The sequence below is a fragment of the Camelus bactrianus genome, chromosome 7 (assembly GCF_048773025.1).
Source record: "Camelus bactrianus isolate YW-2024 breed Bactrian camel chromosome 7, ASM4877302v1, whole genome shotgun sequence".
In the NCBI taxonomy this organism is placed as follows: domain Eukaryota; kingdom Metazoa; phylum Chordata; class Mammalia; order Artiodactyla; family Camelidae; genus Camelus; species Camelus bactrianus.
Window position 1 is genome coordinate 28,820,571 of NC_133545.1, and position 13,504 is coordinate 28,834,074.

Sequence of the window (13,504 nt, forward strand, 5' to 3'; positions counted from 1 at the left end):
CTGGGAAAACTGTCTTAGATAGCAGTTCACACTTCCTTCTCCTTAAATCCCCAATATTTCCTTTCCAATCCTCATGTTCTTATGTCTATCTTGCTATTTAATTAATAAAAATTGAGTCAATCAAAAGAAAACCATAATTTCCATATCCACATTTATCAACGTGCTTTTTCTCTTGTTGCCATAAATAATGTCCATCCTCCTCACTAAAGATGATCCTTCCTCTTGTGCCCTAGGTCCCTTCACTCTCACTCAAGGTACTCTGGGACAGTTCTCAACTCTTCCTGCAGCTCCATCAACTCCCCCTTCCCTTAACTGATTAGTCCATATCGAATATAATAAAAGGATTTTCTTTTTCTCATCTTAAAAAAAGTCTTGACTTCCCTTTCCCATCCACTTAAAATCCATTTCTCTCCTTTCCTATAAGTAAAACTCATAAAAATCTATACTCACTGTCTCTCATTTCTCTCTCTCTGGCCTCCTGAACCCCACTCAAAATGCTCTTGTAGAAGTTACCAATGGCATTTGTAATGCTGCTTCCAGTGGTCAATTCTCATTACTCGTCTTAACTGACCTACGACATTTACTAAGTTGACTACTCCCTTCTTAAAACACATTCTGAACTTGGATTTGGACACTATTCTCTCCGAATTCTCCTTCCTCATATCATCTCCATCTTTATCTCATTTCCATGGCCTCCAAAGTTAGACAGTCCTTAGTCTTTATTTTCTATATTCATTCAGACTCTAGGTCATCTAATCTGAAAGCATCCTCAAACTTTAAAGTCCCTTAAGGTCACTGGGGGATCATGATAAAAAGCCAATATCCACTCAGTAGTTCTGGGGAGAGTGAGATTCTGCAGCCCTAACAAGCTCCTAGGTAATGTTAATCCTCCAAGTAGCAAGGATCTAGGTTCACTCTTGTGGCATGAAACAATCTACATTCTGATGACTTTCATTATTTCTGTTTCTACTCTGTACCTCTCTCCTGAAATTCAGACTCATATATATTCAACTGCCCACTTGCTATTCCACTTGGACGTCTCAAATTTAACATGTCTAAAACATGTCCTGACTCCTGCCCACCCCTCACCCCCCAAAACCAGCTTCTCCTTCAGTCTTCCCAGTCAATAACAATTTCATCCTCAAAATTCTCAGACCAAAAACTTTAGCATCATCCTCTCCTCCTCTCCTTTCCCACCCTATATCCAAATTATTATCACATTTTGTTGCTTCTATCTTCAAGATACATGCAGAATCCAACCACCTCTCAGCTACACCATTGTTGCCACCTTGGTCCAAGTTGCTGTGGTCTCTCACTGGGCCTACTGCAATAGACTCCTAACTGGTCTCTCTGCCTTTACACTCTTACCTCTCCCAGTCTAGTCTCAACACAGCAGCAGAATGACCCTGCTAGAATAACACCTAGCACTTCACCTCTCACTCAAAACACTCCAGTGGTTTCCCTCATCACTTGGAGTAAAAGCCAGTGTTCTTACAGAAGACCGTATCATCTCCCCTTCTCCCCGCCCCCTAATCCTCATGATTCTATTTTCCTCTCTGATCTGGACACAGCACCTCATTACTGTTCCTCCAACTTACCAAGTATGATTCTGCCTTTGCTTTGGCTCCTCCATTTCCTCAAACACTCTTCTTCAAGATACCCACATGATTTACTTCCTCACTTCATTCAGGTCTCTGCCCAGCTGTTACAATGAGGACTTCGCTGACTATGCTATGTAAAATAATCCCTCTAAATCTCTGCTTGATTTTTCTCCTTCATTATCATCTGCTATATTACATAGTGTAACCAATTGTTTATTTTTGCCCCCACCCACTAGAATATAAGCCCCATTAGACTGAGGACTTTGCCTTTTTCATTGCTGCTGTATCTGTAGCATGTAGGACACAGAGATGGCACCCAATAATCTGTTGAAATTCTGGTTAAGAATTCTTACTTGATGTTACCACCACTTTTTTTCATGTTTCACAACTTTAATAGAATATTCTAATTATTCTGTACAAATTGAAAACACTGTATTCAGTTACAAATATGTCGTAAGTAAGGCTTGGCACTCTGCAGGCCCAGGCAAGCGCCAGCCAAGAACAGGTCGCTCCCAGCCCAGGGCTATTAAGACAAGATGAATGTGGGGCCAAGAAATGGGAGCTGCTGAGAAAGCAAGACATTTACACACAATGAATGGAAATGCTGTTACTTCCCAGCCCGGCCCCCACCACAAATCCTGGGTCTGCCCACAACCGTCATCCTCAGAGCCAAGTGTGGTCCGTTTGTCAGGGGACCAGATCCCGGCCAGCAGTTTCTTCCACGCGGGCCTCGCCGGGTGAGAGACGGACCACCACTGCCCGCTCAGGGTACCCGGTCTCTAGTCACAAACCTGGTTTCAGAAACTCTAAGGACAAGCGACAGCGTGCATCCCAAGCCCTCACCTGCGTGAAAGGGTAAACACATACCAGACGAACAAGAGCTCGCGCCTCAGGGTCTGCACCACCACTTTTTATGTAAGTGCCCCTGAAGTACCCTCGGGTGCCAGGCGCCACGCTACCGTTCCTGTCCTCAGGTGACAAGAGTCAGTTCCCCCGGACACTGCTGTGCTGCTCCCTCGTCTCCTCTCCTGAGCATCCCGGCTTTCAGCCACCTTGATGGCCCAACCCACCAGGCCAATGGGTCGCAGCTGGCTGCACATTAGAATCACCTGTGGAGCCTTTAAGCCGTCAATAACCTGACCGTTCTCCCAAGATTCTTCCTTAATTGGTTTGGGGTGGGGTCTTGCCTCAGCATTTTCTCAAGCTCTCCAGATTTTCCTAATGGCCATCCAGGTTTCACCCCACCCCCACCCCCCTCACCCCTCTTACCCCCCTCACCCCCACCCACACCCCCGATGATTATCATGGCTCTCTTAGTTTAAGCTGCTACAGAAAAATGCCACCACAACAGATAATTTTTTTTCTTACATTTCTGGAGGCCTGAAGTCTGCGGTCAAGGTGCCGGCTGACTTGGGATCAGGAGAGAGCGGGCTTCCCGCTTCGCACGCGCCATCTTCGCGCAGTGTCCTCACGCGAGAAGGAGCGGAGCATTCTGGGATCCCTCTTATAACCTCGCTGATTGCAGGCTTGGCGGTGGGGGTGGGGGGCTCCACCCTCCTGACCTAATCACCTCCCAAAGACCCCACCTCCAATACTATCACACTGGGCTTAGAGGTTCATAGCAATCATTCTGACTTCAAAGTCATAGTCGAAGTCAGTGTGTTTTTTAAACTTCAATGTGAATAAGAGTCACCTGGATGGTCTGTAAAAACAGTTTCCTGGACAAACTGCCAGTAATTCTAATCCAGTAGTTTGGGAGAGAGGAACGTAGGTTTCTATTTCTAACAAACCCATAGGTAATGCACGGTGCTGCGGGCGTCAGGGCCACACTGGGAGCGCTGCTGGTCTAGCGCTTGCAGGTTACTGTGTGTGGACAAAGTGCCAGTAGCCTTCCAGGGGCTGGGTCTAGGAGTTTTCAGTGGATAGAACTTTCTGCAACCCCGACCACACCCTCCAAGCACCCACACCTGGGGACCAGCAGCAGCGGCTCTCTGATTCTCCCTCCCCTCAGAATAAGCCCCAACGGTGAGGGCAGGGACAATTTTCCTTTATTTTTTTTTTTTTTTTGCGGATGAGGAGGGGGAGCTTGACTCTGAATTATGCACTGATTTACTATTGATTTCAAGTATCTATACAAGTATTTATTAAATTCCTATCATGCACAGTTGCTGGCACCATGCTTGGCATTAGAGGATACAACAGTGTGTTCTTGCTACAGCACAGTTAACCACCTGCCCCAAAGTGTTTTTCTGCATTTCTTCCAAGGATCAACAGGTAGCCTATGCGATTATTGGAGAGTTCCCCAGATGGGAATGCTGATTAGGCTTCAACAGGAAGCTGGCTATGCCCTCACAGACCCTTGCAGCTACTGAAGGGTTTATCCATGGGCTCTCCCTTTAAGAGACAAAACTAGGTACTCTCCCTTTAAGAGACAAAAACTAGGCACTCTCCCTTTAAGAGACAAAAACTAGGTACTATCTTCCATACCAGACCCTAAAGGATGGCACATGGAAACACTGTTCATATGCAAATATTTTCCAGCCATTTGTAAGGATTTCCCCTGCCCTTTCCGTGCTGAATAAATGTTTTAGGCCAACCTCTCCCAAAACACAGAGTATTAAGTGGCACAAGGAAACTGGGTTGCACTGCCAAATAAGCTGGGAAATACTGTATATGATATTCCACACTTAGAGAGTCGAAAATGTACCTCTGCATATGAAAAGCCCTGAGAAGTCCTGAAGTAACTTACGACATCCCACTAAACAGACTGAGAAACTACTGATAGAGGTCAATCCAAGCCCTTTTTTAGTACACCTTTACAGACTTTGGGTTATATTAGACAGAATCACTTCAGCATTAACAAAGACTTAAAAATCAGCAACAGAGCCACAAGCCTGAATCTGGATAGTGTTGAAAACATGAGCTTTCCTTTGTTTCGTCCTGTTTTCCTGAAGAGATTTTCTGCTGTTTGAGACTCAGTGGGAGGGTCGAGTGGGGCTGGTAGGCTCTCTAAAGAGGACTGCATAACTAGAAAGTGGTTCTTTCTTTGTGTGGTAAACTGTCAGGTGACTTGCCTCTGATTAAAAATTAGTCTAAAGGAACTAATACCCAAAATACACAAACAGCTCAGATAACTCAATAGCAAAAAATAAACAGCCCAGTCAAAAATTGGGCAGAAGACCTAAATAGACATTTCTCCAAAGAAGACATACAGATGGCCAACAAAACACATGAAAAGATGCTCCACATCACTAATTATCAGAGAAATGCAAATCAAAACTACAATGAGGTATCACTTCACACCAGTCAGAAAGGCCATCATTCAAAAGTCCACAAACGATAAATACTGGAGAGGGTGTGGAGAAAAGGTGGGAATGTCATTTGGTGCAGCCACTATGAAAAGTAGTATGGAGATTCCTTAAAAAAAAAAAACAAGAAGAGTTACCGTGTGATCCAGCAATCCCACTCCTGAGCGTATATCTGGAGGAAACTAAATCAAAATAATACATGCACCCCAATATTCATAGCACCACTATTTACGATAGCCAAGATATGAAAGCAACCTAAGTGTCCATAGACAGATGACTGGATAAAGATACACACACACACATATATATATATATATATATATATATATACACACACACACAATGGACTACTATTCAGCCATAAAAAAGACTGAAGTAGTGCCATTTGTGGCAACATAGATCGACCTAGAGATTATCATACTAAGTGAAGTAAGTCAAAGACAAATATCATATGGTGTCACTTATATGTGGAATCTAAAAAATGATACAAATGAACTTATTTACAAAACAGAAACAGCTCACAGACACAGAAAACAAACTTAGACTTACCAAAAGGGAAAGAGGGAGAGGAATAAATTAAGAATTTGATTCCTCAAAAGACTAGGAATAGACTTACTGTATGACCCAGGAATCCCGCCTCCTGGGCTTGTATCCAGAAGGAACCCTACTTCAGGATGACACCTGCACCCCAATGTTCATAGCAGCACTATTTACAATACCCAAAACATGGAAACCGCCTAAATGTCCATCAACAGGTGACTGGATAAAGAAAATGTCATATATTTATACAATGGAATACTACTCAGCCATAAAAACTGACAACATAACGCCATTTGCAGCAACATGGATGCTCCTGGAGAATGTCATTCTAAGTGAAGTAAGCCAGAAAGAGAAAGAAAAATACCATATGAGATCGCTCACATGTGGAATCTAAAACACAAAAACAAAAACAAACAAACAAAAACAAAGCATAAACACAGGACAGAAATAGACTCATAGACAGAGAATACAGACTTGTGGTTGCCAGGGGGGTGGAGGGTGGGAAGGGATAGACTGGAATTTCAAAATTGTAGAATAGATAAACAAGATTATACTGTATAGCACAGGGAAATATACACAAAATCTTATGGTAACTCACAGAGAAAAAAATGTGACAATGAGTGTGCATATGTCCATGTATGATTGAAAAATTGTGCTGAACACTGGAATTTGACACAACATTGTAAAATGATTATAAGTCAATAAAAAATGTAAAAAAAAAAAGAATTTGGGATTAGCAGACACAAACTACTATACGTAAAACAGACAAACAACAAGGACCCACTGTATAGCACAGGGAACTATATTCAATATGTTGTAATAACCTACAATGAAAAAGAATATGTATATGTATAACTGAATGACTCTGCTGTATACCAGAAACTAACACAACATTGTAAAACAACTATACTTTAATTAAAAAAAAAAAAAAGAAACGAGTTTAAACTTTCTAATGGCTTAAAATCCAGGAATGAGATGCAATTTCTGGAAAGATCTGTAACCCCTGAGCAACATAACTCTCAGAACCCCCTTCACAGGGATTATGTGAGAAACAAAATGTAAGCTATATATAAAAAGCACCTGGCACATACTCTGTGAAAAAGAAGAGTCACCCAGGAGGTGAAAGGTCAGAACAACTGAAACCCACAGGAGTCAGTAATAAGCTGGAGGGCACCTTCCATGACAGGAAGGTGAGGAACTCTGTGGACCTGCTCCCCAGTGGAACAACAATTACTGCTCAAATTATCAAACAACCATTTAAAGTTTCTGGAAATTGTCCTAATAGCATACAGCAAATGAAGAAACATTTATTCAAGAAAACATAGTAAGTCTTAGTAGAAATAGCAAAAGCCCATAGCAATTCAGCCATAACCTGCTCCCATTTTCCTTCCCTAGTTTGTTATGATTGAAGCTCTACTCTGGGATATTATGGCCAAGAGGGTGGGGAGGGGTTCCCTTTCCCCTAGTCCACAGTCTAGGACTACAGTATCTCCTTGGAGGTGCAGGCCAATGGCGTTTTGCATTCCCCCAGCTTGCAATTCTGTGTCACAGAGGCTAAATGCCAGATGAGTGCAATGGAGAGGTCAGGGCCCCTCCTCAGCAGTCATCCGAGACCTGATTGCAGGGCAGAGACTCATCCCAGGTATGGCAGCCAAGAACACTTGGGCTCTGATTGCCCTCATGCTAGCTCATTCACAGAGTGGAACTTCTACACTGGGAGAGGCAGACCTGGAAGGATAGAGTGTACCACCCCAACTCAATACCTTGCTATAAATCTGGGGTGTCCTCCAAGAGAGGTAGGAAACTGTATTTGCCCCCAATCTTGGAGCAGTGATTCAGAGATTTTGCCCATATGGAGACACATCATCAGAACAGAGAACTCTCCCCAAAGGAAGTGACTTTGTCTGGAACAGAGTGTAGGGCAAGCCTGAAGGCGCTCTCAGAAACCAGGGAGATTCAGGTGGGAAGCAACTGAGAGCAGGCTGGTAGCTATTTTATACATAGTATATTCAATATCTCGTAGTAACCTATAATGAAAAAGAATGAGAAAACGAATACATGCATGTATATGCATGACTGGGATAGTATGCTGTGCACTAGAAATTGACACATTGTAACTGACTATACTTCAATTTTAATAAAAAGAGCTGGCTGGTGGTGCCACAAGAACAAGCTGAACGATTAGGCCAGTGAGTTCACCAGAGAGGACCAGGGGAAAAGACAGCTAAGAAGAAGTAAAATAAAGCAAAGTTACCTAAATGTGTCTCCAGCGGGCAGCATAATCACACAGAGAGGCATTACTCCAAATGACTTTAAAGCACAGTAATTTGCCTGCATCTCTCTGGTGGAATATACCCTAAAGATGAAGGAAAAGAAGGAAAATGAAATTAAATATTTTTCAATAACTATAATATGGGTGTAGTGTAGTGTTGTGCTGTTATTTTGAAGTGGTGAGCAAGTGAATAATTACATACAATCCTATTTGTTACCACTGTTAGTGTTGAGAGCTGGGCTTCTTGGCAGAGGGAAAAGAATATACAGATAGAAGATAGACAAAGGTAAATAAAAACCCTGTAGTCTCAAATTTGGATTGGAAGTAATAGTGTGACCTTTTGACATATTTTCTTTATAGTAGATGTAGAAATAGGTAGCAATATAGACATAAAAATAAACATAGTAGATGCATTTCTTTGCTTGGTTAAAAACCACTATATAGTTTATCTATATCTGTTTCTTTGCTTGATGCACTGAAAAGACCAATCCAGTGACCTATTCAATTGCAAGGAGCAACTCTAGTGACCAGTTTGGTCTTCACATACCATTTCCCACTGAAAGGAACGAGGGGTACTTAGAGAAGTGGTAAATTCCATCTCTGCAAGTAAGCTTAGAATATGTACAAGTAAGCTGAGGATGTCTTATTCCAAAATTCAAAGACATTATCAAAACATATTGGGGTATTTCAGAGGAACTCAGGAGCCAACTAGAAGCCTTGGGATCTAATGCCAGTTAATAGGAATTATGGGAGACAGAAACTTGTTAAACAACTCTATGGAGATGAAAATGGCAAAATCCAGACTGGTAGAAACTGCAAAGGATAAACAATCCAGTTTCTTCAACCAGTAAATTGCATGGGAAAAAAAAAGGGAAAAGAAAAGAAAAGGGAGGGAAAATCTATAAGAGACTTAAGAGATCTGTGAACCAATCACAATATGTGAATCTTAATTTGATCTTGATTTCAACAAACCATAGGCAGCCCTTGCTTTATATTGTTCAGAGATGAACAGATTTCTATTGCCAGTTTAGTTAAATAATACCAGTCCCCCAGCAACATGGTTCAAATCTCAATTACCACAGTAGATTAACTATGAATAATTGCTAATTGCATAAAATGCAAATGTCACTACTTGGTCTTCAGTCCACAAATCACTATACAGTCATCCCTCAGTATCCACGGGGGATCGGTTCCAGACCCCCCAGGGACACCAAAGTAAAGGATGTTCAAGTCCCTTATATAAAATGGCTCAGTACAATGAACATAGTCGGTCCTCTGTATCCACGGGTTTTGCAACATGTTCGGGGACCAATCATGTCACTTCCTTCAAAGTCTGTTGGTGGTTGGTCATTGTGCAACTATTATTCAGGACACTCAAAAACAGTAAAGTGTGTGGAGTGTGTGGTTGTGTAGCCTCTTGGTCTCTCAATGATAAACCTGCATGCCATTTTACAGAAACAGAAAATTGAAGGAAGAAATTGATCAACGAAGATGGAAATGCAGCAAAGAGACAAAAAGTGATATCGCTAGAAGTGAAATTCACACAGAATGTAAATGGAGTTATGAAAGAAACAGCCGACTATGGGGATGTTGACCCTGCAGCCATTTAAGAGACTCTAGATCTGCAGCCAGAGGAAATCAGTGAAGGCAAACAGCAACACAAATGGGGAAAGTGGTTGTGGCAAAGAGATAAAGACACAAAGACGTCCCAGAGGAAGTGATATCAGCAAAAATCTTTATGTTAAACAAACTCTTGGAGGTATTTCACAACATTGGAGGCACTAAGGATAAAATGTTGGAAGCAGATCCAAAGTTAGAAAGAAGTATGAGAACTTGCGAAGACATACAAGATATGCTGCCTTCATATTGTAAGTTACACGACTGGAAGAAGATGAGCGAGCCCTGCTCAAACTATTCTTGATAGGTATTTTATAAAGAAATAAAACACTTTAACACTTGATGTTTCTAATGTTTTAAATGTATTACAGTGTACTAAATAAATATTAGTTTTACTAGATTTTTTTTAATTTTCTTACCCATTTATAACCAAAGTAGGAGAGTTTTTAACGTTTAATTGTTTAATATTTGTAAATATCATAGAACAATAATAATTTTTACCATTAATATGTAAATTATTTTTGTACAGTCACTTTACAGTCCTACATTACTATGCAAAGTGAGGACTACCTGTATTTGAGAAAAAAAATGAGACGATATCTGTACATTGAGTGGATGGTTGAGGGTACTAAGGACTTTTTCTTTTTAGTTGTTGCAATGGCATGGTGGATGTGTTTTTAAAAAAGATGACAGAGGAAGTCTTTACCTTTTAGAGATACATACAGTTAAGGTTATATGATATCTAGAATTTGCTGAAAATAATGTAGGAGGGTAGTGCAAGGCAGTATAGATGAAATAAAATTGGCCAGGAGTTGGTACCTACTGAAGCTCAGTGACAGGGATGTGAAGTTTATTATATGTTTACTTTTGTATACATTTGAAATCTCCAGTAAGTTTTAAAAATGCTAATTGATCAGAAAAAAATGTAAAAATATCATCATCCAATCTTTAATTGCAATGTTTAATTTTACTTTATGGCTCCCTGGCCACAGATGAGCCAGGCAACAAAGCCAGGTTCAAGCACAAACGCCTGGTGTGGGCTCTCAAGTAGGAAGGAAGCTAAGTCTGTTCAAGGACACTCGAGTTCCTGCTTTGCCTTCACAGGACACTGGAGCACCCGACCTAAATGGGAGATAAGAGGGAATAAAAATAAAGATTTCTTCCTCACAGGAGGATTGTCTATGATCACACATTTGTTTACACAACTTTTCCTTTAACCCCTGGTGAAGAGGCAGGGGGAAGAGAGAGAGTTGTTTTGAAAGTTGTCTTGTTTTTAGAAGCTTATAGGGCTCTTTCAAAAACAATGGTTGAGCCATCAACTGTGGCCAAAGACTCTTTTTTGACCACTTAATCCAATTTAATTTCCAGCTTTATTGGGATACAATTGACAAGTAGCACTGCGTAAATTTAAGGTGTACAATGTGTTGATGATTAACCACCGCAGCATTAGCTAACACCTCCATCATATCACCTGGTTGCCTTTTCTCTTTTGTGGGTGAGAATACATAACACTCACTCTCTTAGCAACTTTCAAGTATGTAACACAATATTCATTAACTATAACGACCATGCTGACATTAGATCCCCCGAATTTATTCATCTTGTGACTGGATATTTGTATCCTTTGACTAACATCTCCCCATTCCTTCCAGCCCCTGGCCATTGGTAACCACCAATCTACTCCCTGTATTGATTTATTTTACTAAAACAGAGAAAGCCTTTTTCTTTATATTACAATTTTTTTTTTGTAAATTACAACTTTAATTTCATAGAAGTTAATTGCAAAGTAGATTTCTGCTATTTATTTTTAGCATCTGTGCCAACACTTGTCAATCCAAATATAATTCAGTCTTAGTTCCCTTTATCTGTGCATCTGTCATTGCTGTTAAAGATCATTCATTCTATTACTCTGTAAGTGTCAAAGGTGAAGGAGGAAGAACATAGCTAAAGAGTTGTTTATAGATGAAAATTGTTCAGGCTAATTTTCAATATTCACAGTGGCTTCAGGAGAAAATATCTCTGGAGATTCATTTAAGTTGTTGGGTGAGTCTGTGCTCATTTCAGTAACTGGCATATATGTTTTTTGGAAAAGAATCAGTTATCCTAACAATAGAACCAAATCTCTAAAAGGGAGCAGTACTTGAGAGAGTCCGTACTTTTGGTACAGATTTCATACTTTGATGAATGGAAGATATAAATTGTGTCAATGTTTGATCCAAGTAACCATTTAGCATCATTGCTGCATGAATTCATTTTGCTACATGAAATTAAAGGCCAGCATTAGCATATTCACTTAAAAATTTCTGACCACCTTTCCCAATGCACTGTATCATTTTACAGTTGGAGAAACTGAGTTGTTAAAAAGCAAATGAATGTTCCCACCACAGTGAAATAAGGATAAACCCTGAACTTCTGCCAGGAAGTCTCCCTTCTCTGAAAAAGTACATGGATACTGATTCCCCAGCTTCCTGTCAACTGACAGAAAGTGACTCAGGTCTCTGGCTTTACAGATAGGGAACAGCTAATAATTCACAGCCTATTGATTTGGAGTTCTCATGTCCCATGCCTTTGCCTTGAATTTATGAGTTTCTCTCACTGTATCTCTTAATAGCAAGTTGTGATTATCTGCACCTGCTTTAACAGGTCAAACAGGTTTTTATACTGAGCTTTTTAAACCTCATTCTAAATTGTCTTCCACACAGTATTTGAGGTTCTTTCTTTAGCAAACTACTAAGATATTTACATTGGGGGTTTTTATTAGCCTTTCACTCTAATACACTGTAATTTCCCAACCCTGGAAGGTCCCCAGTAACTGGAAGGAAATGTACTTGTTTCAAACTTCAGCTTTTTTTTATTCTTATAATGAGGAAGAACAAAGTGAAAAGGCTGAGAAATAAATGAAAAAAGTATGAGTCAGATGCAAGTGCGTGTAGACTGAGACAAAACCCAAAACTCCAGCTTTAAATAGAGAGAACAAGTAGAGAAAAGTGGGAAGTCTGTGGCCAAAATAATTTATTTTAAAAAATGAAAAAGAAGAGGGAAGAAAATCTGGTATGAGGAAAAGCCAGGGGTGAGGATAAGCAGTGGTCCTTAGATGAACAACATTGACTTTCCCTTTCTTGTTTCAGTGCTTTTCTTCTTAGAACGGATTTTTAGAATTAGGCTTCTTTTGTCACACTGAGTTTGCATTTGACTCCTTCTACCTTTGCAAAGTTTTGTTTGTTTGGTTTGTTTTCATTCAAAATGAACTGGACTTCAGATCCAGTATGTAAGGAAGTTAGAAGTCACCACGCTAGCCTAACAATATGTAAAAAGTTGAGCAAACTGAAAAATAAACAACTCTTCTTAGATCTCTCAGAGAAGTCAGTCACGGGGCAAACTGCTGCCCTCTCCCGCAAGCTGGAGACAGACAGGCGGATACAAAAATCACGGCTGACCTGGGTAGAAACAACCAAGCAGAAACCTCCTCAGGAACCAGTATAATTGGTAAGTTTCTAGACACTTCAGTGTGGATCAGCCTGAGAGATGAAAACTCCAAAGGGACTCAGTCATCAGGGGAGAGGGACTCACACTTTCATGAGTTTTTAACTCCAGGAGCTCTAACACGTTCTCACAGTAAAAATGGGTGAAAATTCCCTTCTGATTCCAGCAGGAGGAGAAGAAAGGAAACCATTTTGAGAAATACCAGAGCATTCTGTTTTTCTTAACAAGGCCTAACCTCAGGAAAAGCTGTTTTAGCAGAGCCTAACCTACCTGGGGAAAGGAAACGTCCAACTCCAACCCATTCTACCATCCTGCTCCACTTAAGAGGGGGAAAAGTTCTGAGAAGCACTGGCGAGGTTCACAGTCCAGCGGCACAGGTAAGACCTGATCAGAGGACTACAGAACACTCACCTCCCCCAACACCTTACTACTACATAACTAAGGGCCTGTTTAACACAGCTCCTTTTTCCTAGTGCATCATGCCTGGCTTTCAAACAAACAAACAAAAAACCACAAAGCATACAAAAAGGTAAGAAACACAGTTTAAAGAGATTGAACAAGTATTAGAACTAGAGTCAGACAGGCCAGGAATTATCAGGTCAGGAATGCATAAAAACTATGATTAATATCCTAAGGGGTCTAATAGAAAAAGTAGACAAGCTACCGGTACAGAGAGATGGAAA

General features: G+C 40.6%; 1 long non-coding RNA gene across 1 annotated transcript in view; it reads right to left on the bottom strand.

Moving 5' to 3' along the window:
• LOC141578139 (uncharacterized) overlaps positions 1-7,810 on the bottom strand; it is a 50,434-nt gene extending 42,624 nt beyond the window's left edge. The window contains exon 1 of the long non-coding RNA XR_012508105.1: positions 7,704-7,810. This is a non-coding gene — a long non-coding RNA (uncharacterized LOC141578139). The remainder of the gene's footprint in view (positions 1-7,703) is intronic.
• Between the last annotated feature and the right edge of the window lie 5,694 nt (positions 7,811-13,504).